This window comes from Trichosurus vulpecula, chromosome 4 (assembly GCF_011100635.1).
Source record: "Trichosurus vulpecula isolate mTriVul1 chromosome 4, mTriVul1.pri, whole genome shotgun sequence".
NCBI lineage: Eukaryota > Metazoa > Chordata > Mammalia > Diprotodontia > Phalangeridae > Trichosurus > Trichosurus vulpecula.
Window position 1 is genome coordinate 434,726,220 of NC_050576.1, and position 22,661 is coordinate 434,748,880.

Below are 22,661 nucleotides of genomic sequence, written 5' to 3' on the forward strand. Positions count from 1 at the left end.
AAACACACATTTTCTTCCCCATAGGCTTCATCTTTAAATAAATCGCCAAAAAGTGGATACAAAGATTTATTTGGTAGATTAAGTTAATGGACTTTTTTCCCCTGCAAGTATAAATTCAATTTAACTTGCAGTTCAGGGGGAGGGTGGACTAGAAAGAAACTCTCAACTCTCAGGGCTTGGAAAACTGAGTCTCCTGGTGATCTTCCATTAACTTAATAATAGATGGCTTTGAAAATGCTTAATTGAACTTATCTTGCAACAAGCTGGAAAGTCCCCATATTTCTTCACTTTCACATGCGATCCACAATCTCCAAATCCTGTTTTTGCCATAGTGAGACTGTCAGACTGGCAAGTTTCCTATTTGACTGTTCATTATTATGGATTTCAGATAGTTAGCTTGGGGTAAAAGGGTTCATTTTTCTCTCTTCTCTTGCTTCTATGTAGAGATTACACTAGATTTTTTTTTTAAAAACAGGAAATGCCTACTGAAATGTGGCTTATTATGAATGTCTTAAAGATTTCAGTGATCTTAGGTCGCATTTAAGAAAAGGCAGCGTCCAGAACGAGAGGAGTAATATCCCTGCTGTCCTCCACCCTGTTTGAGCCATTCCTACAGCACAGAGTGGTGTTCACTTGTGGGTGTCACATTTTGGAAAGGCCATTAACAAGACAGAGAAAGGAAAGTGACCAAAGCCATGCCATAAATGGGATTAGCTCAAAGAACTGGGAATATTTAGCCCAGACAAGAAGAGGTTGAGGGGGCACATATGAGCTGCCTTTAAGTATCTGAAGGACTGTCATGCAGAAGATTCATATCTGTCCTCTTTGTCCCCAGAAGGCAGAAGAACCACTGGTGGAAGCCGTAGAAAGGTAGAAAGGAATAAACCTTCTCAACAAGGAGAACTGTTCAAAAGTGAAATGGGCTACCAAGAAAGGTAGTGAGTTTCCTGGGAGGCTGGGAATGCCCCCTTCTTCATCTGTGCCTCTTAGCTCCCCAAGATTTCATCATGTCCCAGCTAAAATCTCATCTTCCATGGGGAGCCTTTCTCCACCCCTGTTTCTTGTAATACTTTCCTTCTGTTGAATATTTCCCACTTTTCCTGTACAGCAATAGCCAACATTGATATGGCTGTGTGTCACACTCTGTGCTAAGGGTTCACAACAAACCTGGGATGTGGATGCCATTGTTATCCATATTTTATGGATGAGGAAACTGAGGCAAATAAGCAGTAAGTGCCTCAACTAGGGTCGCACGGCTAGGATTTGAATTCAGGTCTTCCTGACTCTAGGCCCAGGGCTCTATGCACATGCTACCTTTATCTGTATGTTGCCCTTCCCATTAGGGGAACTCTTTGAAATGTCTTTGGCCATTCATTGTGTCCTCGGTGCTTAATGTAGGGTCTGGCACAAAGTAGCAACTCACCAGATGTTTACTGACTAACACATACCTTGATAATAAGCTTTTCATTTAAGAAATGGTAATAACTCACACGTTCTGCTCCTGCTTTGGGGTTAATAGTACTGTGCAACGGAACATGGCTATTTCCTCCACACAGCCATGAATGATCTTGTTAAAGTCATAACACACTTTCAGAATTAGTGTTAGCTGAGGTCACTGGGCATTTGTGAGAGGACAACAGTCTGCAGGAGTTCCATGGTCTCCGTGCAAATGCGTATCAGTGCATCTCAAAGCTTTACCAAGACACAATTATTTTCTTAACAACTAGGTGAACTAAATGAGCATTTATACCCATTTTACAGGTAAACCGATGCAGAGATGTGAAGAGACTTGCCCAAAGCTACAAGCCCTCATGGTAGAAGTCTCAGAACTTTGAATTCCTCATTTTCAGATCTGTGCCCAATACAATATCAAAGCCTCATCAGCCAGGGCCAGAGATTTAGACCTTGGTGACAGCATATAAGACATCAATCCCACCCCCTCATTTTACTAATGAAGAAACTGAGGCAGTTACTTCCTTTGCTGAAGGTCTCACATGGAAGGAATGAAAGACTAAAGAGTTGAAGCCAGGTGCTCTAACTCTCAATCCAACACCACCTCCCTGCCTTCCCAGTACATCATGATGGAAGTCACGAGTGGTCTCTATCTCTAGTAGCTCCAAGAAGAAAACTGTGTGTCTTTCATAGGCAAAAGAAGGCCAGCCTCTTATTTCTGAAAGTAACACTAGTGACTATAAGAAGTGGGAAGTGGGAGAGGGAAGCTGGGGAGGATTGTGTCGTCATCCACAGCTGGCCAGTTCTTGTGCCAAATAATTGCTGGTGCTCACAGTGGATAGAATGAGTCCTTGGGACAGTAGACAGGATACCGACTACTTTCCAATCTTACCTAGGACACAGAGAATCACTGAAACTTCATGGACCTCAAGTAAGAGTGCTGGATTAAGTGGTCTTTTAGGTCCCTTCCTGATCTAGAACAATGACCCAATGGTATTCTCTAACTTAATCAGCTTTCTCCACCAAGGAACCACTCAGGTATCCTGGGTGTGGGCTGAGAGTTCTATATAAATACAAAGAAATAAGCGAAAATAATTTCTGTCCTCAGCTTATATTTTACTGTGGGGATCAAATCCTGACTCTGATAGTTACCAGCTGTGTGGCCAAGCCCAAATTAGGTCACCTCTCTGTGCCTTGTTATGGACTGGAGGCTTTCTGGTGGGTTCCTCAAGAAATCTGAGTGCTGGGAGTCAAGGTTAGTCCTGTTGAGTGGAGGTGGGGCATAGATTCAGGAGGAGGGATAGTGGATTCAGGTGGGGCACAGGAGGAAGAAGCAGCAACCAGATATTCACAGAATCATGACTCACTTTCCTAGCAATAAGTCATCTTCCAATGCATAGTTTGAATCCTGTTCCTAAACTCATTGAATTCATTGATGCATCATTTAGAAAACAATTTGAACATAGAAGTGAAAGAGTATTGGGCAGTAGACTGGTCTCTATGAAAAGGAAAATGTGACCCCTCATTGCAGTCAAGAAAGTCAAGTTCATAGAAACACAGAATTTCAGAATCTCAGATGGAAGAGACTTGGGAGGCTGCTGAGTCCACTTGTTCATTTTGTCCATGAGAAATTCCTTACCTGAGTAAGGAATCTCTGCCACCTGCCTAATGAATGGGAACAGAAGGGGAAAATGGCCAGAGATGGGACATGGAGGGATAGATTGGAGAAGCATTGAGGAGGCCAATGTCACAGGTTTAAATAGTTCATGGAGGTGAAGAAGATCTAAGAGAACTGAAAAGGTGGGTATGGGACTGACACACATTGAACACCAAACCGCATTTTGATGTTTGATCCTGGAGGTGACAGGGATCCCCTGGAGTCTAGATGGGAAGAAGCAGGAGGGAGAGGTGTGGTATGTGGTCTGATCTGAGCTTTAGGAAGATGACAGACTGGAGTGGGGACACTTAAAGCAGGAAGCCCAACAAATGGGCTGTTGGAATAGTCAAGGAACAAGGCGATAAGGGCCAGAATTAGGATGATGAGAGTGTCAGAGGAGAGAAGGGGTGATATGTGAGAGTTATTATGAAAATAAAATTGACAGAATTGATGGGGGAGGGAAGAGAAAGGCGGGAGGAAGAGGGAGGGAAGCAGTCAAGAAGAACACATGGGACACAAACATGGGTGACTGGGAGGATGGTGGTGACTTTAAAAGTAATAAGGAAGTTAGGAAGAAAGGTGGGTTTGGGCGAAAGATAAATGAGTTCCATTTTGGACATGTTGAGTTTAAGATGTCTACAGGACATCCATTAGGGAGGTATAGAGATAAGAGATTAGAGGCCAAAGCCAGCTTAGAACTGGATCAAAAGATTTGAGAAGCATCATAATAGGAACGGTCATTGAATCCATGAGAGTTGATGAGAGCACCGAATGAAATTCTCGAGAGAGAAGAATCGAGCCCTTGGTAGACTTGGGAGATGTTTATGGTAAGAGAGTTGGACCAGGACAGGGATCCAGGTGATTTTGGTTTAGGGGCACTGTCAGTTTCTTCATCTGCTGCAAGGAATGTTTGCTCACTGGCCACGTGGCCAGAGAATGGGTAAACTAGCCTGCTGAATCTGTAATCAAATGGCTGGCTCTGCCACTGTCACTTAAACCCTCTGAGCCTCAGTTTCCTCATTCATAAAATATAGTGGAATGGACTCAATGACGCCTAAGGGGTCACTACCTGCTTTCATTCTATGCTCCTCTAAGAGAGAGGCTAATACTTCAAATCCCCAGGACTTTGCTCCTGGGAGATTTAATCCATCCTATTCCCTCCTTCTTCCCATACTGCATCTGTTTGCACAACTGTAGAGGGAGGCAAATGGAGTTTGTGAAAGTTCTGGGTTCAGTGCCACAATGGCACTCACTGGATGTGACCAACACTGAGCTCACCTCCCCTCATCTGCAAAACCTACTCTGTGAGGCTTAAATCAGATGTCAAAGCACCTGGCAGACATTGGAGGCCTGTAGAAATGGCCACTGTTTTTACTGATGTTCAGTAGAAGTGAGTCCAGCCAGATGTGTGGGGGGCAATTCCCTTTCCAGCTTGGTGCCCTAAATCTTCCTCATGGCATGTTTTCTCTGCCAATGACTTTGAGAACCTTGGGTTTTACACCTGAGAATTTGGAGGCTCCTGGAGGGCCAGTGACTCCATCAAGGTCACAAAACCAACATGGGAATGGAAGAATGATAGATTCGGGGGCTCTTCTCCACCATTCTGGCACTCTTCACTCAGTCGTCAGTGGAAATGTCTTCATCTAAAACTTTGGTTTTATTGGTGGGGCAGAGTGAGTCTGTGGAGGCCTCCCTGGGCAGGCAGCCTGCTGTGGACAAGGGTGGAACCAAGAGGGATTGTAAAACATGCATTCTGGAAGGGATCACTCAGCCCATGAATGATGTCTGGATGACTTTTTAATAGAATAACCACGTAACAGGCTGTTACTATACAGTGTTGAATCCAGCCTGGGGTGGGGAGGGGTGCAGGGCAAAGTGAGGTGCTCACCTGGGGTGCAGATACCAGGGGCAGAAGCATACTCTGGCATATATCAGGGCTACTAAAGGTCTAGCTTCTGATGAGGGGTTTATATATTGTGGAGGGGGAGAAGAAGAAAGGGAGTGACTACTAGAGGCAGGGAAGGTTCCTGAGACAAGGCCACAATTACTAAAAGCAGGATTGGATGAGGAGGAGTTCATTGGGTGTCATATACATTTCAGTACCCTGAGCCAAGGCCCCGGCTGCCTTGCCCTAGTTATGTCTCTGGCTACCAGCATAGATTTATTTCAGAGTCAATTAATTTCTAAGTTACTGTCTGGATGTGATTAACTTCCTCATCTGTTTTTAAGGCTGACTTCCAGGGGCTTATGGAAGGGCAGCTAAGTGTCCCAATGGATAGAGTACTGGGCCTAAAATCAGAAAGACCCATCTTCCTGAGTTAAATCTGGCCTCAGAGACTTATTAGCTACATGACCTTGGGCAAGTCACTCAACGCTGTTTGCCTCAGTTTCCTCATCTGTAAAATGAGCTGGAGAAGGAAATGGAAAACCACTCCAGTATCTTTGCCAAGAAAACCCCAAATGGGGACACAAATAGTCAGACATGACCCAACAACAAAACAAGCCCTTCTAGCCTCCAGAGATGTTTATTATGACTTGTGGCAGAAATCTTTTGTCTATGTTTTCTTTCCCTTTGGAGTATTAACTCCTCAAGAACAGAGACTGTCTTCGTTTTCTCTTTCCCCAGCACTCAGTCCAGGGCTTTGGACATAGTAAATGCTCAATGATGCTTTTTTTCATTCACTCTTTTAAAAGGAAAAGCATGGCCTGGTCGCCTACCATTCACTGAAGAGACTCTCTTTGACCTTGACTGGAGTAGCCTGTGGATGACTGACACACAGCTGGTCATTGGGCTCAGACTCAACTAGACCTTTTCAAGTGTGGAAGAAACTTGTAGTGTTCTCCCTCTCCACCAGCAACGCCTTCAGCAATATGGTGGCCTCCACACCACCAGTGATGTCAATGGAGGACAATCTAAGCAATGCCAAGCAAAAGCTATTTTCTGTAACTGACCATAATATCCCCTAAGAGAGTCACTTTGGTAGCAGCACTGAGATAGTCTGAGAGGAAATATCTGGACTTTGTGGTTTGTCCTGAGGCTCTTCCTGGGTACAGGACTAACTGGAAGCTATGAGTCATTACCCTGCAGTTCTGTGGTTGATGATGATTTGACTTACGGTGTTTCATGTCCTCCAACCAGGAGAGACCTCCTGTTATTGCTCCTAATGAAAATGTCTTTGATTCAAGAAGATATCCAAGTCTAGATCAAACTTGGTGAACATCTTGATGTCTTCTCCCCTGATAAGTGTATCTAGCCTTAGCATCTAGTCACTTACTTTAATTGGATTAGGCTGATTAGATGGCTTCACACAGTTAATCCCAAATTAATTCCCCTCAAGCTTAAATCCATCCATACTCACTCAGTTCAGGGCTTCTGTGCCTCTAGGACAGTGGTTCTTAACCTGGGACTGACCCAAAAAAGGATCTCAGAAAAATTTGAGGTAGTCTGTGGTCTTGGATGGGAATATATATACATATATATACATATACACACATACACACACACACACATGCGCGCACACATATATATCTTTTCACTCATCTCTGAAATTGAGAATTTTCCTTGATTTTTTTTAAAGTATGATTCTAAGAAGGAGAGCAGAGATTTTGCCTCTCTCTCACACTCACTCATACACATGCACACACACACACACACATACATACACACTGCTCTAGAACAAAATATAAACTCTTTTGTTTAACTTTTTGAGCCCAGCCTCACTGAACATTTCTCTGCCCTCCTCCACACTCTCCCATCCAGTCAGAATGGCCTTCTCTTGGATTTTCAAAAAGGATACTTTATATTCCATCCTTTGATCTGATCTCCTCTCATTTGTGGAATGCACTCCCTTCATGTGCCCACCTCATTGAGGTCTTCTCTTCCTTTAAGATGTAAGTCAAGCACCATCGTCAAGAAACTTTTCCTGGCTGCCCCAGCTGCCAGTGCTCTCCTTCCCAAATGACTGTATAGTTAAGCAGCTAGGGGGTACCAAAGTACACAGAGCACAGGGCCTGGAGTCAGAAAGAACTGAGTTCAAATTTCTCCTCAGACACTGAGGCCAAGTATTTAACACCTGTCTGCCTCAATTTCTTGGACTGTAAAATGAAGATAATAGCATGTCCCTCAGAGGCTTGTTTGGAGGATTAAATGACATAATATTTGTGAAGCACTTAGCACAGTGGCATATAATTTTGTGGCATAATTTTGTATGCATATTTTTGGACTTTCCTGTGTTAGAATCTAAGCTCCTCACAATCAGAGATACCTTCATTCTTCTTCCTTTTATCTCTAGTGCTTAGCAGAGGGCTTTATTGGGTATAACAAACACTTAATGAATGCTTTTGGATTGATTGGTAGAGGGGCATGTAATTTATCTACCCCAGAAAAAAACCCATAAACAGCACTTTGGGGGAGAAGGTAGCAGCTGGAGCAGGGGTCTAGGCCTCATGCAGGAGGCCTGTGACATGTCTAAAAGAAACTAATGATTCTAAAGCATAGGGTCCCAGAGTGGTTGATGCCACCCCCTGAGGGGTACTGGAACAATGGGAAGTGGTGCGTTAGTAGCCTCGGTAGCAATTGGCGGTGGGCATTGAATAAAAATAAGGGGGTGGTGGAAGCATAAGGAAAAAGAAGATAAAATTAAAAAAAAATGTTTCATCCGTTGTGTAACAGAGTTAAAGTCACAGTGATTACATTAATTTTCCAAATAAACACACAAAATGCAAGTTATAACTGATCAGTGGTCAAGTCTATCCGACAGGTCTTAACAAGTGAGTGTTGGCAGGAGAGCACTGGGACATCCAGCATGTCTGGGCAGGAATATGTGCACGTAATGACTTGATTACAATATGATAGCATATGGTCACATGATGCTATATTGTGTCATCAAAATTTCAATGCAGAACCCCCCCAAAATGTATAATAAATTATTAGATTTAAGGTGTGTCATTTAAAAAATATTTTAAATTTTTTTTAAATATGACGCAAAATTCAAAAGAAAACAGTTAAAAGAGTTAAAGAACGTAGATTTCCAGGGGGCATTTATTTTTTAAAAGGGGACAGTAGTCCAAATAAGTTTGGGAACCTCCATCCTAGAGGGTAGGAAAGAGGAAGAAGAACATTCTAGGCCTGAGAGACTGTCATGGCAAAGGCCTGGAGATGGGAGATTGAGAGGACAGAAAGAAAACAGCCTCATAAAGTGGCAAGATCTCTGGATTTGCCTGAAGAAGACTTCACTGCTAAAATTCATTTTTGGTCATGGCCTAACACAAAGCGCCATTTCTATATCATGTTAAAGCCCTTGACAAGCATTAGGATGTACTAAAAATGTCATTATCACTATGAGGAAATGGGGGCTCACAGGCAAGCAAGGTTCTGAATCTGTTTTCACACCCCTGATTAACCCTGGAAGCTGGATTCCAACCCCCGTCCCTCCCAATTCTAAGTGGATCCTTCTTTCCAAGCTGGAAGATTTACCTGGAAGTTTAGGCTGACCTTCATGTGCATTCCGCCTGGTCTTGGAGAAGCCACCCCTTGCCTTGTCTGTCCCTCTCCTAATGTTCTTTGCTCCAGGGCCCCCCCCCCCCACGTGATGCTTTTGCTCCTTCCCCATCGCCTAGCTGCTAGGGCCTCCTCCTGGGGTCTGAAATCACCTTCTGGAGATTGCCCATATAGTGCGTGCATGTTTGTGTCTATGTCACCCTAATGCCAGTGACCTAAGGACTGGGGCTAATACACTTCTGCTTTTGCTTCTGCTATGCCTAACAATGCAGCCTGTCACATAGCAGATGCTGAATAAGTTCCCGTTGATTGGTCACAATTTCTTGGCCTCAGTCTTTTTATCTCTCGAATGGAGCCCTGTTTCCAGGACTCATTATCTCACCTAGTTGTCTGTGATGGTGAAATATGATAATGAAAGTACTTTATAAACACGCGCACCAATACCTTTTATTGAGGACCATTCTTTCTGATACTAATCCTTGTATCTGTTTTCTTTTTCTTTTTTTTTTTCCAACTGTAGATTAAGGGTAATATGTATTTGGCCTAGGCAAATTAAGTCCCTGGGGGAAAATCCGTAGCCTCATCTAAAATCCATAGTAATTTTTGGCCAAAGGGTCATCAGTTGTATTGAGGGACTTTTTGATTATTAGGAGCGTTCTTAGAAATTAAAACAAAAAAAAACAGTAATAATAAAATAAAGCACATTCCTGCATGATAAAAGGGATTTGGGGTTTTAGGGTCTGGGTTCAAATCCTGCCCTAACTGCTGTTTAACCTTCAACAAGTTACCAACCTGCTGTTCAGTTTCCTCCTCCATCGGATCAGTCACTTGGACAGTCCTTTCCAGTCCTCAGAAGGTCTTTTATGTGAGGAATTGGACAGATGGAAGAAAAAGGAGCAATAAGTGAGAGTTCCAGGTGTCTATGGAGACCTCAACTGGCAGCTCCCTATCGGTGTCTCCCAGTCTGCCTTGACTCCCAAGGGGGTTGGAGAAAGCATTTTCAATGTCCAGGAACACTAGCACTCAGCTTCCATTTGGCACCAGGCAGATTCCTCTAAGCATGGGCAGAAGTGCCTTTCCTGATGCTGACTGTGACCATGCAACATGGGGACAGTGAGGGGGCTGGAGGCATGGGGGTGTAGGGCTCAGAGAAAGTGTAGCCTGAGACAGGAATCTAACAGAATTACATGAAACACTTAGACATTATGGAAGGAATTTAATGAAACACAGGGTGAATTTGGTCACCAGTTACTCAGCTAAAACCCCAAGGCTGGATTCCATGGTAATATTCTTGTGTGCCTATGGAGGCATATTTACAGGACAAAAGCCAGTAAACTCTTACCTTGGAGGACCTGGCTTTCCTACACATCTTTTCGATCTTGTTTGTTTCTCCTTTAGCTATAGCTTTGGGATGGCTGACCCCAGGGCGCAGAATGCTTTCTACTGGGGCAGAGAAACGTTATGAAAACCTGGATTTGGAATCACAGAGGGAAAGGCTAGCCAAAGAATTATTTGAGTCTGGTTTTGGGCTTTCATTGGGTGGCTCCCAGTCCTGGAGAAGGGACTGATCAATCTCAACTGTGAATTGCTTTTGTACAAGCTGTTTTCTTGTGTCTCTCTGAGCTTGTTTATTCAGATTGAGGTAATGGGCTTCAGTGTTCTGATTTGTGGTGGAAACAACACCAGCTCTTCAGTTCACCTGTGGTGGAGTGGCAGGCCATAGGAGTCAAAGACTGTGTGTTACAGTGGAACTGGGAAAGTGTAGGAAAAATGTCTCTCCCAGCCCTGAAGATCAGGCAGCTGTCCAAAATGTCGGCAGCAGTAGTCTGATGTTGCAGGCACAGTCACAAGCTTTTCTTTTTTTTTTTTTTATACTTGTATGTGTATATTTCCTTCAATAATCCATTTCATGGATACCTGCTCCCCCTCCCTTATTTTTCTTCTTAGTTTACTTTTTTTAAGTTTGTAATAACTTTCAGAAATCCCTTACATGAATTAGTGAACTAGTGGTGATGTGTCTTCTTTCTTTCCTTTCTTTCTTTTCTTTCTTTCTTTTTCTTTTCTTTCTTCCTTCCTTTCTCTCTTTCATCCTTTCTTTCCTTTCCTTTCTCTGTCTTTCTCTCTTTTTTCTTTCCTTTTCTTTCTTTCCTTTCTTTCTTTTCTTTCCTTTCTTTCTTTTTCTTTTCTTCCTTCCTTCCTTTCTCTCTTTCATCCTTTCTTTCCTTTCCTTTCTCTGTCTTTCTTTTTCTTTCTTTCCTTCCTTCCTTTCCTTCTTGTTATCTCTCTCTCTCTCTCTCTCTCTCTCTCTCTCTCTCTCTCTCTCTCTCTTTCTCACACGCACACACACACAAGGGAAAGTTCTGCCGCTCTTGCTCTTTCTCCTTGTTGTTGTTATTTTTTTTTTCTTTTTAAAGATTGGTGATAAGGAATTCTAACCACTTAATGAGATGGGAGAGGCCTCACTCCATTGGAGTGGAGGAGTCCAGGTGGAAGTTTGATGGATTGGACAGGTAAAGTGAACGGTCCCGCCCCTTCATGCCTATAGTTGGGTATATATAAGCAAACCTTAAATTATGCAGGGAAAGAGAGAGCAAGCCTTGAGTGCTGTTATCTTCCTAGGAAAGTCCTGCATTGAGGGTCTTAGAGGGGGTGGGGGGGTTGCCAAAATCCTGGAGCCAGAAGAGCGGACAGCGACGCTGATCAACCTCCCTGCTAACATGCTGTACCTGGAGAACAATCCTCAGACTCAGTACAGTGAGGTAAGGGGCTGCTGGGGACTTTGGTATACAACCGAGAGACGTTCTCTTAAGTTGAATACATATGCGTATGTATATACATATATACATGTATATATGTGTGTGTGTGTGTGTGTGTATATGTATACACACACACACACACACCTTGCTAGAGAGATAGAGACTAGCATTCAGGGCTCTTGGTCACCCAAGTCAAAGTTGTACTAAATTACCTATGGAAATTTCACTTTGGGGCAGGCTCCATGTGGAAAATGCAAACTTTTTCAGCCTGGAAAGTATAGGAGAAATATAATTCAATTCATATTTGTGAAGAAATAAATTGCTTTATTTTCCATGGGGTGAGTTAATTTATATATAATACACACAGACACACACACACACACACACACACACATATATATACACACACACACACACACACACACACACACACACATACACATTTGTATTTGGGAGAATAGGCTAGACAGTCAAAACTTCTTGGGTCCCAAATGCACAAAAAGCTCCCATATCCAGCAGCTGTCACTTCAATGCACTTCGGCTGTAGCAGGATTCCTGAACACAATACTCCTTGCATACTTAAGTCCTGTGAAAAGCAGCAAAGTTTGACCTGCAAATCCACTGCAAACTAGTGAAAGCCTTAAAGCCAATCTCATCTCTTCTAACTGATTCTCATCCTGGCCCTCTTTCTCAGAAGAGACTCAATAACTAGCACCTATGTTACCTGGTGGCAGCTGAGGAATTCCACAGGACAATGACAATCAGGAAGGATGCATGCCTATTGATTAAAATCAAAAGTTAGATTCTTGCCTGTGGGGTGATAAAGAATGCTCTGGTCACATCTACCTTCTAGCCAAACACTTATGACATCCGTTAAATAGGCTGGGGGTTAAAGTGATTGGGAGGGAGGGCTGAAGGACCCCCCCACCACCACCTCAAGGGCTTGGAGGAAGTCTCCTGGGGTTGAGGGAGGTCTCACAACAAGATTAGTTTACATTCCACAGAATAGAGCAGCTGTGTTGACATTAATCTGATTTTTTTGGTGGTGGGGGGGAGGCTGGAGAAAGAGTTCAGGATTTCAGACAAAAATGCTGAATGCTCTTTGGTGGCAGCCAGGCCACTTCCATCAAAATAAAACATTCTAGAGCAGTTTGAGGGGAGGGAGGAAGGGAGGGGGCCAAAGTTGGCACAGCCGGCCAGCGAAGGCTCATTGTTTGGGCTATAGCTGGGACACCTGAGTTCTAGAAATATGATTGGGAAATGTTGAGTGAAGAAGAGATGGGCTAGGGAGCTCTGATTATCCTGAATATGTTCTTGAGCATTTGAGATTCCCTCTTCTTCCTCCGAGGGAGGAACAGAATATGTTGGTTTGCTCAAAAGGTTGAAACTCTAATAAATGATGATTTTAAAAAATGAATCAAGCACCGCATGTTAAATCTTCCTGGTGATGAAATAGCCCCTGTGTCTGATGACTGAAGTATGGCACTCTGGGGGAAAATAAGACCAGAGTTGCCCATTGTATCTTTTTTTCTGAGACTGGCTGACCCCCAGTAAAATATCATCAGGTTATTGTTCACGCATGGTCACACATGCAGTATTTATGGCCCCCAAACCCACAGGTTTTGCTTTTTTAGATTGAATGTGTGAGGGGGTGGGGTGCTTATATCTTTCTTAAAGAAAATTTTTAAAGTGCTTTGGTACCTCTAGTGACACTTTCCATTGTTATCTTTTTGGAGACTCATATAACATTGGGGGAAATCAAGATCTCATCACTATGAAGTTAAATATTAAATTCATGAGAGAGAAATCAGCTAAATCCATCAGCACAGTGAGCAAAGGTGATCTAGAGGCATTGTTCACTTTCACAGGGTGAGCTGGGTCAGAACATCAAGGGAATTAGAGCCAGGACTTCAGAACATCCCACTTCCTTGTCAAAGTGCTGTAAATTGGGCTAGCTTTATGGGAGCCCCCATCAGCCTTGGGAGAGATGGTCATCATTTACCTGGAAGATCTCTAGGTCTGAGCCGGTGCTTGAATGAACTTTGTCTAGGTGCTTAATTTTTTGAGGGTATGTGAAAAAGAGTGTCCAGGTGCATTGTGCACTCTGTAGACCATAAGTATTACCCCAATCCCAAGGCCAAAACTTGTAAACATAGACTTTCTTAAATTAAGGACTTTTCTCAAAAAAAAAATATTTCCAATGTCCATTTGTGAGTTGAGTCACCAGTTTCACCTGGGAGCTACCAATGTCCCTAGAGAATATTTAGCCAAGAAACCAAGGGTGTTATGAAATTCTTTGGGAAAGTGATTGTATTCATTCCCTGACACATCTTGAGGTCATGGCTGATTTTGGGAAGTACAGACCCAAACGTCTGGATAAACTGGCCTTGTCATAAGGTTGGCATGGGAAATAGACCAAACACTGGATGTACAGGCCAAAGACTTAGATTCAAGTTAAACTCTTTACCCTAATTGCCCCAGTTAAGCTAGGTGACCTGTAACTCATTTAAAATTTTTGAGCCTTAGTTTCCCCATTTGTTAAATGGGCAGAATAAGGCACATGCTTGTTGCATCACGGGCATGTTATAAAGTTCTTTGTAAACTTCGAATGCCTAAATCCAGGTGAATTTTTTCATAACAAAGACATAATAGTATTTATCATTTCTTTCAGTGAATCTACAGGAGATAAGCTTGTAGCTTGATATCTTTGTTCAGTTAAAACAAGTTATTCAGTCATTTCATCCACCTATTAATAATCATTAGCACATTATATATGCATATAGATACATATATGCATGTATATATATATATATATATATATATATATATATATATATATATATATATGTTGTACCTGTGCAAGTATTTTTTTTATGACAGAAAGATAGTGACTTACCCTAGGAATGTTTTCATCCCAATCCCATTAAAACTCTGGAAAGACTGAAATGATGGGAATGCTAATTAAGGAGATTGTGCAAAGAGTAAAAAGAAAGGAAAGCCAAGGAAGGTGATGGGTAGCCTTAGAGTCATTATTTGGGGCTCCCTTGAAGCATCTTCTCTCTGAGCACTGACATTGCAGACAGGGGAGTTAGGGGCTTCCTGGCCCAGCATTCATTGCCTACTCCTGACCTCCACACTGGAAACCAAGGGAAACCTTGGGAACGTTTCAGTTGAACAGGAAGGCGTTTCTGGGGGAGAGAAGCACAAAGGCATAGGCTGTGACAGGCCAACTCTCAGGTCCTGGGTCCTCAGGAATTCTGTGCTTAGGCAATAAACAGAATCCCCAGTATTTGATTCTAGACTCAGGGGAGAAGTGATTTTTGCTTAGTTTGTAAGGGGAAAGAAGAGAACGAGAAGGCTCCATGTTAGCTGAAAATTTTTCTTTCTAAACGTCTGCATGAAAAACTTGCCTGGAATTCAGAGACATTCCCAAACTCCCCAATTAAAAAGAATCCTTCTCACCCTGAGGTGATGGGGGAGAGAAACAAACTTTGTTGGCAAACTGTGCAATCCTACAACTACAAGGGACTTTTGCGATCACCTGGCTACACCCTTTATTTTACAGATGAGCTGATGATTTTTTTTCCTTCTTGAGTTGAGAGGTATCTATCTTTATATAACTATGTATAAACATATAGAACATGATTAAAATACAGTAGCTAGAATTTATGTAGAGAACTTCCAAGTTTGAGTTCCATGTACTCATTGTCACCTGATACAAGCCTAAATAGTCTTTATAAACCTGAGAAGTATTTTCTCCAAGTGTTCCCTATTCCTGTTTCGCAAATGAGCAAAATGAGGGTCAGAGACAATGAGCGACAAGATGGGGAATTGGATTTTGGGTCTCTCCTGAGTCCAATTTCAGTGGCTTAGATTCATGTTCTTCTTTCCCCTCTCCTCTCCTTCTTCTCTTCTCTCCTTTCTTCCTCTCCTCTCATGTCTATGTTCTTATACATATTAGGGTCCAAACTCTAGAGCTGAAAGGAGGATCTCAAGCCATCCAGCCCAGGCCCTTCATTTTAGAAGAAAATGGAGCCCAGAGAACCTAAATGACTGGGAGGAATTTAAATACAGGTCATCAGACCCAGTGCTTTTTCTACTATATGAAACTTGCATCCAATTTATATCATGTCCCAGTAACTCATCTTTACATGATTATGAGGATTGGCACAATATGACATCTAATGGTGGCCAACCTGGGAATCTCTGCAGGAACACTGCAGTCTTGGATCAGAAGGGCACCATGAGCTGTCCTTTCCTCCCTGTAGCCAAACCATGGGCATTTAATAGAACTACCAAGCATTCTAGGTCAAAGAAAGTGCTGCTTTCTGTATGATTGCTGAGTAAAGGATTGGTCTAAATGAGGTGTTTTATCTTTAAAATGTCACTGGTTTTCTCCTGCAAATTTAAAAAAAAGCTAACTTTCTACCAAAAGGAGAGATAGTTTGCACTTAGGAGTTAGGTAAAAACGTATGACTAGAAAAGGAGATGGACAAGAAGGAGAGAGAACAAATGAACCGCCCAAGTGAGCCACCAATGTAGCCTTGAGATTTTCTTTTAAATGATCTCATCATGAATCAATTTTCCATAGAGTATTTAAAATTAAAAAAAAAATGTAGGACAATTCCATGAGATTAGCAGTTGGCCAGGATTTAAGATCTGCATTGATGAAGAGGAGTACCCATTTCAATTAAACCATGGATTCATGAAAGCAATTAAAGCATCTTATTGTCACTTTGTGTGGGCATATACAGACAAGTCAGGAGACTGGAGTGTTAATATGGTCATCGAAGTGGATTGAATTTCCATGTGAAATAGTTAAATTTACACTGTGCCCTGGTCATAAGATGGAAGGGCAGTGCAAAGGGAACCAGTATTTATTAAGTGCCTACCATGTATCCGGCACTGTACTAAGTGTACAAACCCCATCCCCATGATATATCTCAACCAAGGAGAAGGGTAGGAGTGCAGATAGCTGAACACCTTCCATTCTCCACTCTTGGAAAAAAAAAAAAAAGAAAACAACCATGTATCCTGTATCCATTATATGTCAGGAACAACTTCTTTGTATTTTTTAAAAGGGATGTTTTCTTTTAGAGTACTTTGTGTCTGGTTTTTCATAATCATACTTTAGTATGGAAAGACAAGGGATGTTTAAGGGAGTTATGACCTGAAGTTTGTCGGACCTACGCCCCATTGGCCTGAGTTCAATTCACACCAGTTAGCTTCTCTTCTCATTGAACTCTTCCTTTCCTCCAAAAAACATATTTTTTAATTATAAACTTAAAAATCTTCAACAAAATGAAACATTTCATTATAAGAAGACCAAGAAAGAGTCATGTGTAAGGAACCACACTTCCCAGAAATGAGCAGCCCTTGTGCAGAAGGGCCCAACATGATTCTTTCTCTCTTCTCTTGCACCCAAATGATAGTAACAACACCAGCAAATCTTTCTTTGGGTCTTAAATTAAGGTTCGCACTTTTCCCTTGAAATAGAGCCCTGGTTGTCCTCTTTCCTTTGGAGGAAGGGTAGAATATAGCTGAGGAATGGTGCATATACTGTCAATCTTGGATGAATTCAGCGTCAGTTGGTTTGAATGAACTGGGTTTTTTCTTCTTTATTTAGACTCAATTGCAAGCAATGTCTTATTGAGGGGGCAGCATAGAGATATATTTGGAAATCAACGTGGTGTAAAACCAAAAGATGTCAGTATAAGTTATTAAAAAGGAAAACAAAGTGTGCAGAGGAGGAAAGATGTCCACATAACCCCTTGAATTGCCTCGATTGTCACTTTCGGAGTTGTTGGGTAGTAGCTATGTCTTAGGGAAGGCAATGGATTATTCAAGCCCCATCTTTTCCATGACCATGACCAAATGAGCTGCTCCCTGGGGAACATCATGATTCTCTGAGTTTCTCGGTTGGGATCATGAGAAAAATCTAAACAGGAAAATCTAAAAGGAAATCTGACTGAATCCTGAAAGCTGTGTTGCTAAAAGAGGCAGGTCAAGGGACATCCTCGGGAGGTGCCTTCTAGCATGGTCTGGATGTTCTGGGTAAACTGTTCAGGCCCTGGGTAGACCTCTGCATGATGTAAGAAAGGGCAGTTAGTAAAAGTGCTTGCTCTATAGAATTAAAAACCAAATGACTAAGGAGTAATCCCCTGTTCCTTCTATCTAGTTTCAGGTCCAGAAGCAAAGTTGGGCAGTGTGACTCCAGATTCACACTTTCCTCTCTGTTTTGGAAAATAGGATTTTAGAGACACAAAAGGAGAGAGGATTGAATTGGGTGGAAACTTGGTTCTCCTGCAGGTCCTCCTGGCTCACGACACTCTCATGCTTAACTTGAGGTAGATAGACTAGACCACAGATGTCAAACTTGCTGGCCAGCAGGCAGGTACCACTGAACAATGTATCTTCTGCGGTCATTCTAAACTGAAATGCTCAAATGCTAGCAGCTCCCTGTCATTCTAATACCTCCACTTTCTAGTTATTCAATGAAACGAGCCATGTATTCAGTAGCTATTATCTCGAGGAGCCAGGGATGGTAGATTGAAGCGAAGTGGAGAGTAGAGTTCATTGTTTTATAGATGAGAAAACTGAGGCCCAGAAACCAGCAGGCACCTCACCCGACATTACATGAGCAGGAAGTGAGTGGCAGGGTTCATATGCAAAGCCAAGCATTTTGTCCCAAGATTCTTTCTACTATGCCACACTGCAGCTGCTTATCTGCCCGCTTTGGTTCCAATGCTGTGCTAGTATTGAGACGTGCCAATACTAAGACAGCAAGGTGGCTCCATGGATAGAGTACTGGGCCTGCAGTCAGGGAGATGTGAGCTCAAATCCAGTCTCAGGAATGACTCACTTAAGCTTTTTTCCCTCAGTTTCCTCACCTGTAAAATTGAGATAACAAGAGCACCTGACCTTCCAAGGTTGTTGTGAAGATGAACTGAAATAGTATTTATAAAATGTTAAGCATAGCGTCTGGCACGTAGTAGGTCGCTAAAAATGCTAGCTACCCTTCTTATCGTCACCATCATTATAAATGGAATCAATATCCCTGTACTTGCCCTCAAGGGGGAGAAGATGATAGCAAGCACACAGATGAATATGCCAAGGAGAAAAGCTTCGAGGTGGAAGACAATACTTGTGCTTGATCTGAGGGTCCAGGGAAATCAGAGAAGTGTTTATGGAGACCGTGACATCTTCTGCTGGGAGGTGGGCTGATGAACACTGGAGCATGAAAGAGAAGGGGAAAATGAGGAAGGATGTTTCAGGTCAATGCATGAAGGTGCATTTAATGGCACATTAAGTCCGACATACGTCAAGTGGCTCTGCCTTGCAAAGTGTTAGCTCCCTTTTCTTGATTTCTCTCATCTGCACATTTGATTAAAGTGTCTCATGTGCTTTGAGGTCATCAATTAAAAAAAAAAAACTATAAATGAAACAGGATTTAGGACAGGGGTCTCTGGCAAGGGGGCGGAATAAAATGATCCTTTATTAAGCACTTACTATGATGTGCCAGGCACTGTGATGCCCCCAATAACCCTGGCTGATAAGCACTATTATTATGTTCATTGTGCAGATGAAGAAACTAAAGCAAAAAAAGAGGAAGTGATTAGTCCAGGGTCACAAAACTAGTTTCTGAGGTCAAATTTGAACTTAGGTTTTCTTGGCTCCAGGCCCAGAACTCTACCTACTGCACCATCTAGCTGCCCAGGCCTCCTTTAGACTGACACCCATTCACCCATTAATCAAGAATCTTTAAGTATAATCATTCAACAAGCTACAAGGCAACCATCTACTATTATCTGGCCCATTTTTTCTAATAGTATAATGTAAGTTTCCAGAGGACAAGAATTGCTTGATTTTTGTCATGATCACGACAGAGAAACTCAGAGAACCGCAATGCTCACTAGAGAACAGCTCATTTAGTCATGGTCATGGTCATGGAAAAGATGGGGCTTGAATAATTCATTGCCTTTCCTAAGAAAATAATCCATTGCCCAGCAATTCCCAAAGTGACAAGGCAATTCAAGGGGCTATGTGAACACCTTTCCTCCTCTGTACCCTTTTTTTTTTTTTTTTAAAAACTTATACTGACATCTTTTGGTTTTACCCAACATTGGTTTCCAAATATATCCCCAATGCCTAGCATGGTTTTTAGTTCTAAGCCTAATTCCAAGGTGCTTAATAATTTTGTGTCAAGGTGAATTATTGAAGTTTGTCGATTTGAGAGGGAGAAATTAAAAAGGGAGCGAGGGAAGAAGAAAGGAAGGAAGGAAAGAAGGAAGGAAGGAAAAAAAAGAGAGAGAGGAAGGAAGGAAAGAAGAAAGTAAAAAAAAGAAAGAGAGAGAGGAAGGAAGGAAGGAGAGAGGGAGGAAGTCCAATAAGGGAGTTTGAGTTCAGAAGTGGTGAATGGTAAATGATCTTGGCCAAGATTGGGCATTGTGCTAGGTCAAGGATACACTTCACTTTAGAGGCAAATAGCTACCTGACGTGCATCAGTGCTACAATGGCCCCTGTGATAGATCCAAAATGAACCTTGTATTTCTTTTTTCTTCATGGACCCTCCAAAAGGAGCAACTCTATGATATTAAGCCATGGATTTAACTCTCAATTGTAACTCATGGTTTTGGCATCCTGTCTGTGAGTCATTTGGATTGTATCCCTGACAAAGTGGATATGCCCTGTGTTAGAAGGAAGAAATCTCTCCATTCGTTTCCTTTTGCCTTATCCTTACAGTCACTCATGTACAGAGAAAGAGAGTCATCATTAGGCTGCCAATCTAGGGTTGGAGGAAGCAGGCAATTCAGAGTGGGACAGAGGGGCAAGACAGACTTTTCAGGTAGAGTTATTCCTCATGCATTGCTACATTGATGAGATGTCCTTGTGTTGAAATGGAAGCATGGTATATGGTAGAGTTTATTGGTTTTAACACATGCAGTAGTTAGCCAATTAATAGTGGTGAGTGTCATGATTAACAGAATAAGAAATCCTAAGCATCACTTCATTGCTCAAGGGTATTAACTGACCATTTACCAGGGGGATGACTTACTCAGAAGGCAGAGTGTCCACTTAGCAAGTGGCAGGTGAGGACTGATGCCTGCATTTTGGATGATTTTTCATAGCTCCCAATGTCTGACCTCTGAACCATCGCTTCCTTCCAAATCTACAATTATTAGAAGTTCAGTCTTCTGACTCACCCAGCAGTCCTATTTCCAATGTCTCTGGCAGATGTCTATCAAGACTCTGATTGAATGATTCCCATGATGAGGAACTCAGTCCCTTGAAAGTCAGTGCAGTCCATTTTTGACAGCTCTAATTGCTAGAAAATTCTAGAAATTTGTAACATAAATCTTCATTACTGTTACCTCCTCCCAGAGGTCCTCATGCTGCCCTCTGATGCTACACAGAATAAGTCTCCCTTGTCTTGTACGTAATCACTTTCCAAATATTTAAAGACAAGGCTTTCCCCCACCCCTGCCCTATCAGTTGTGTCTTGTGCTTTCCAGACTAAAATGCTTTAGCAGACATGATTTCAAGTTCCCTTGCCAACCCTGTCACTTTCTTTGAAATTTGCTCTAGTTTATAAATGGCCCTAAAAGTTTGGAGTCTATATCTTAACACAGTGCTCTAGGAAATGGGAAGGGAATAAGATTTTTTTTTAATTTAAATTTATTTATTTTCAGATTACAACATTCACTTCCACAAGTTTTTGAGTTCCAAATTTTCTCCCCCTCCTCCTACCCCCTCCCCACCCAAGATGGCATGTAATTTGATATAGGTTCGACATTTACCTTTATACTAAACATATTTTTACAACAGTCAAGTTGTAAAGAAGAATTATATCCAATGTAATGCACCACAAGGGAGAAAAAACAAAACAAAAGCAAAAACAAAAAGAGAGAGAGCAAATAGTTGGCTTCAATCTTCATTCAGACTCCATAATTTTTAATCTGTGTGTGGATAGCTTTTTTCCATCATGAGTCTTTTGGAGTTGTGTTAGAACCTTGAATCACTGAGAAAAGTCAAGTCTTCAAAGTCAGTCATCCCAGATACAATGTGTCTATACACAATTACAATGTTCTCCTGGTTCTGCTCCCCTCACCGAGCATCAGATCATGTAAATCTTTCCAGGTTCTTATGACGTCCGTCTGTTCCTCATTTCTCATAGCACAAAAATGGAATAAGCATTTATATAGTGCCTACTATGTGCCAGACACTGTGCTAACTGCTTCTTACAAATATCTCATTTGATTCTCTCAACAACCTTGAAAGGTAGATGTTATTATTAACCCCTTTACAGCTGGAGCAACTGAGGCAAACAGAGTTTAAGCAACTTGCCCAGGGACACACAGCTAGTAAATGTGCGAGGCTGTATTTGAACTCAGTTTTTCCTGTCTCTAGCCAAAGCACTCTGTCCACTGTACCACCAGCTGCCTCTAAATGAGCTCTGACCTACCTGGTGTCCTCTAATATTCATACTATGTTAGACTTTTTTTCCATGGTTGAGACTTCAAAATGGTGAATCATGTTGGGCCCAGAGTCCATTAAGACCCCATTGTCACTGCTGCCTCACCCCCCACCCCCGAACTGCTATTTCACCATATCTACCTTGCGCTGTACTTGTGCTCTGGATTGCCCATCCCCCCCCCTGCCCATCCCCCTCCCACCCCCCCCCCTACACCTAAGTGCACTACCCTATTGAGTTTCACCATCTTGGGTTTGTCCTGCACTTCTCACCTGTCTTCCAAAGTATTTGCTATCCCTCCCAGCTTTCCATCATCTGCAGACCTGATAAGAGTGCCCCCTTTGTCTTCATCAAAGTCATTGATGAGCATTTTGAAGAGAACTAGGCTGAGCAACATGTCCTGGGGCCTACCTCCCTCCAAGTCACCATCAATCCATTAATCAGGGCTCTTTGAGTATGGGTTTTCGGCCAGCTAGACATCCACTGGCAGCAGAATGTTTCTATATTTTTTACACAAGGTCTCATGAGACTCTGCACACTTCATTCTTTGTGGTCTTTAACATTTCTCTGTTCTAACAATACAATAACACTTTGGGATTTGACCAATATCAACATGGCTCAGTCTTGGTGTGCCCATTGTAGCCCCAAATGAAGGGACTAGAGATGTTTGGCCTGGAAAAGACAAGACTCAGGGAAAAGGAGATCATGGCTGTCTTTGGATTTTTAAAAGTTCATCACATGCAAAGGGTTAGATACTGTTTCTGCTTGGCCCCAGAGGGCAAATTTCTTTTGTTTTTTGTTTTTTTGGCAGGGCAATTGGGGTTA

General features: G+C 42.2%; 1 protein-coding gene across 2 annotated transcripts in view; it reads left to right on the forward strand.

The window, feature by feature from the left end:
• TP63 (tumor protein p63) overlaps positions 1-22,661 on the forward strand; it is a 244,150-nt gene that overhangs the window by 123,788 nt on the left and 97,701 nt on the right. The gene's annotated exons all lie outside the window — the stretch shown is intronic.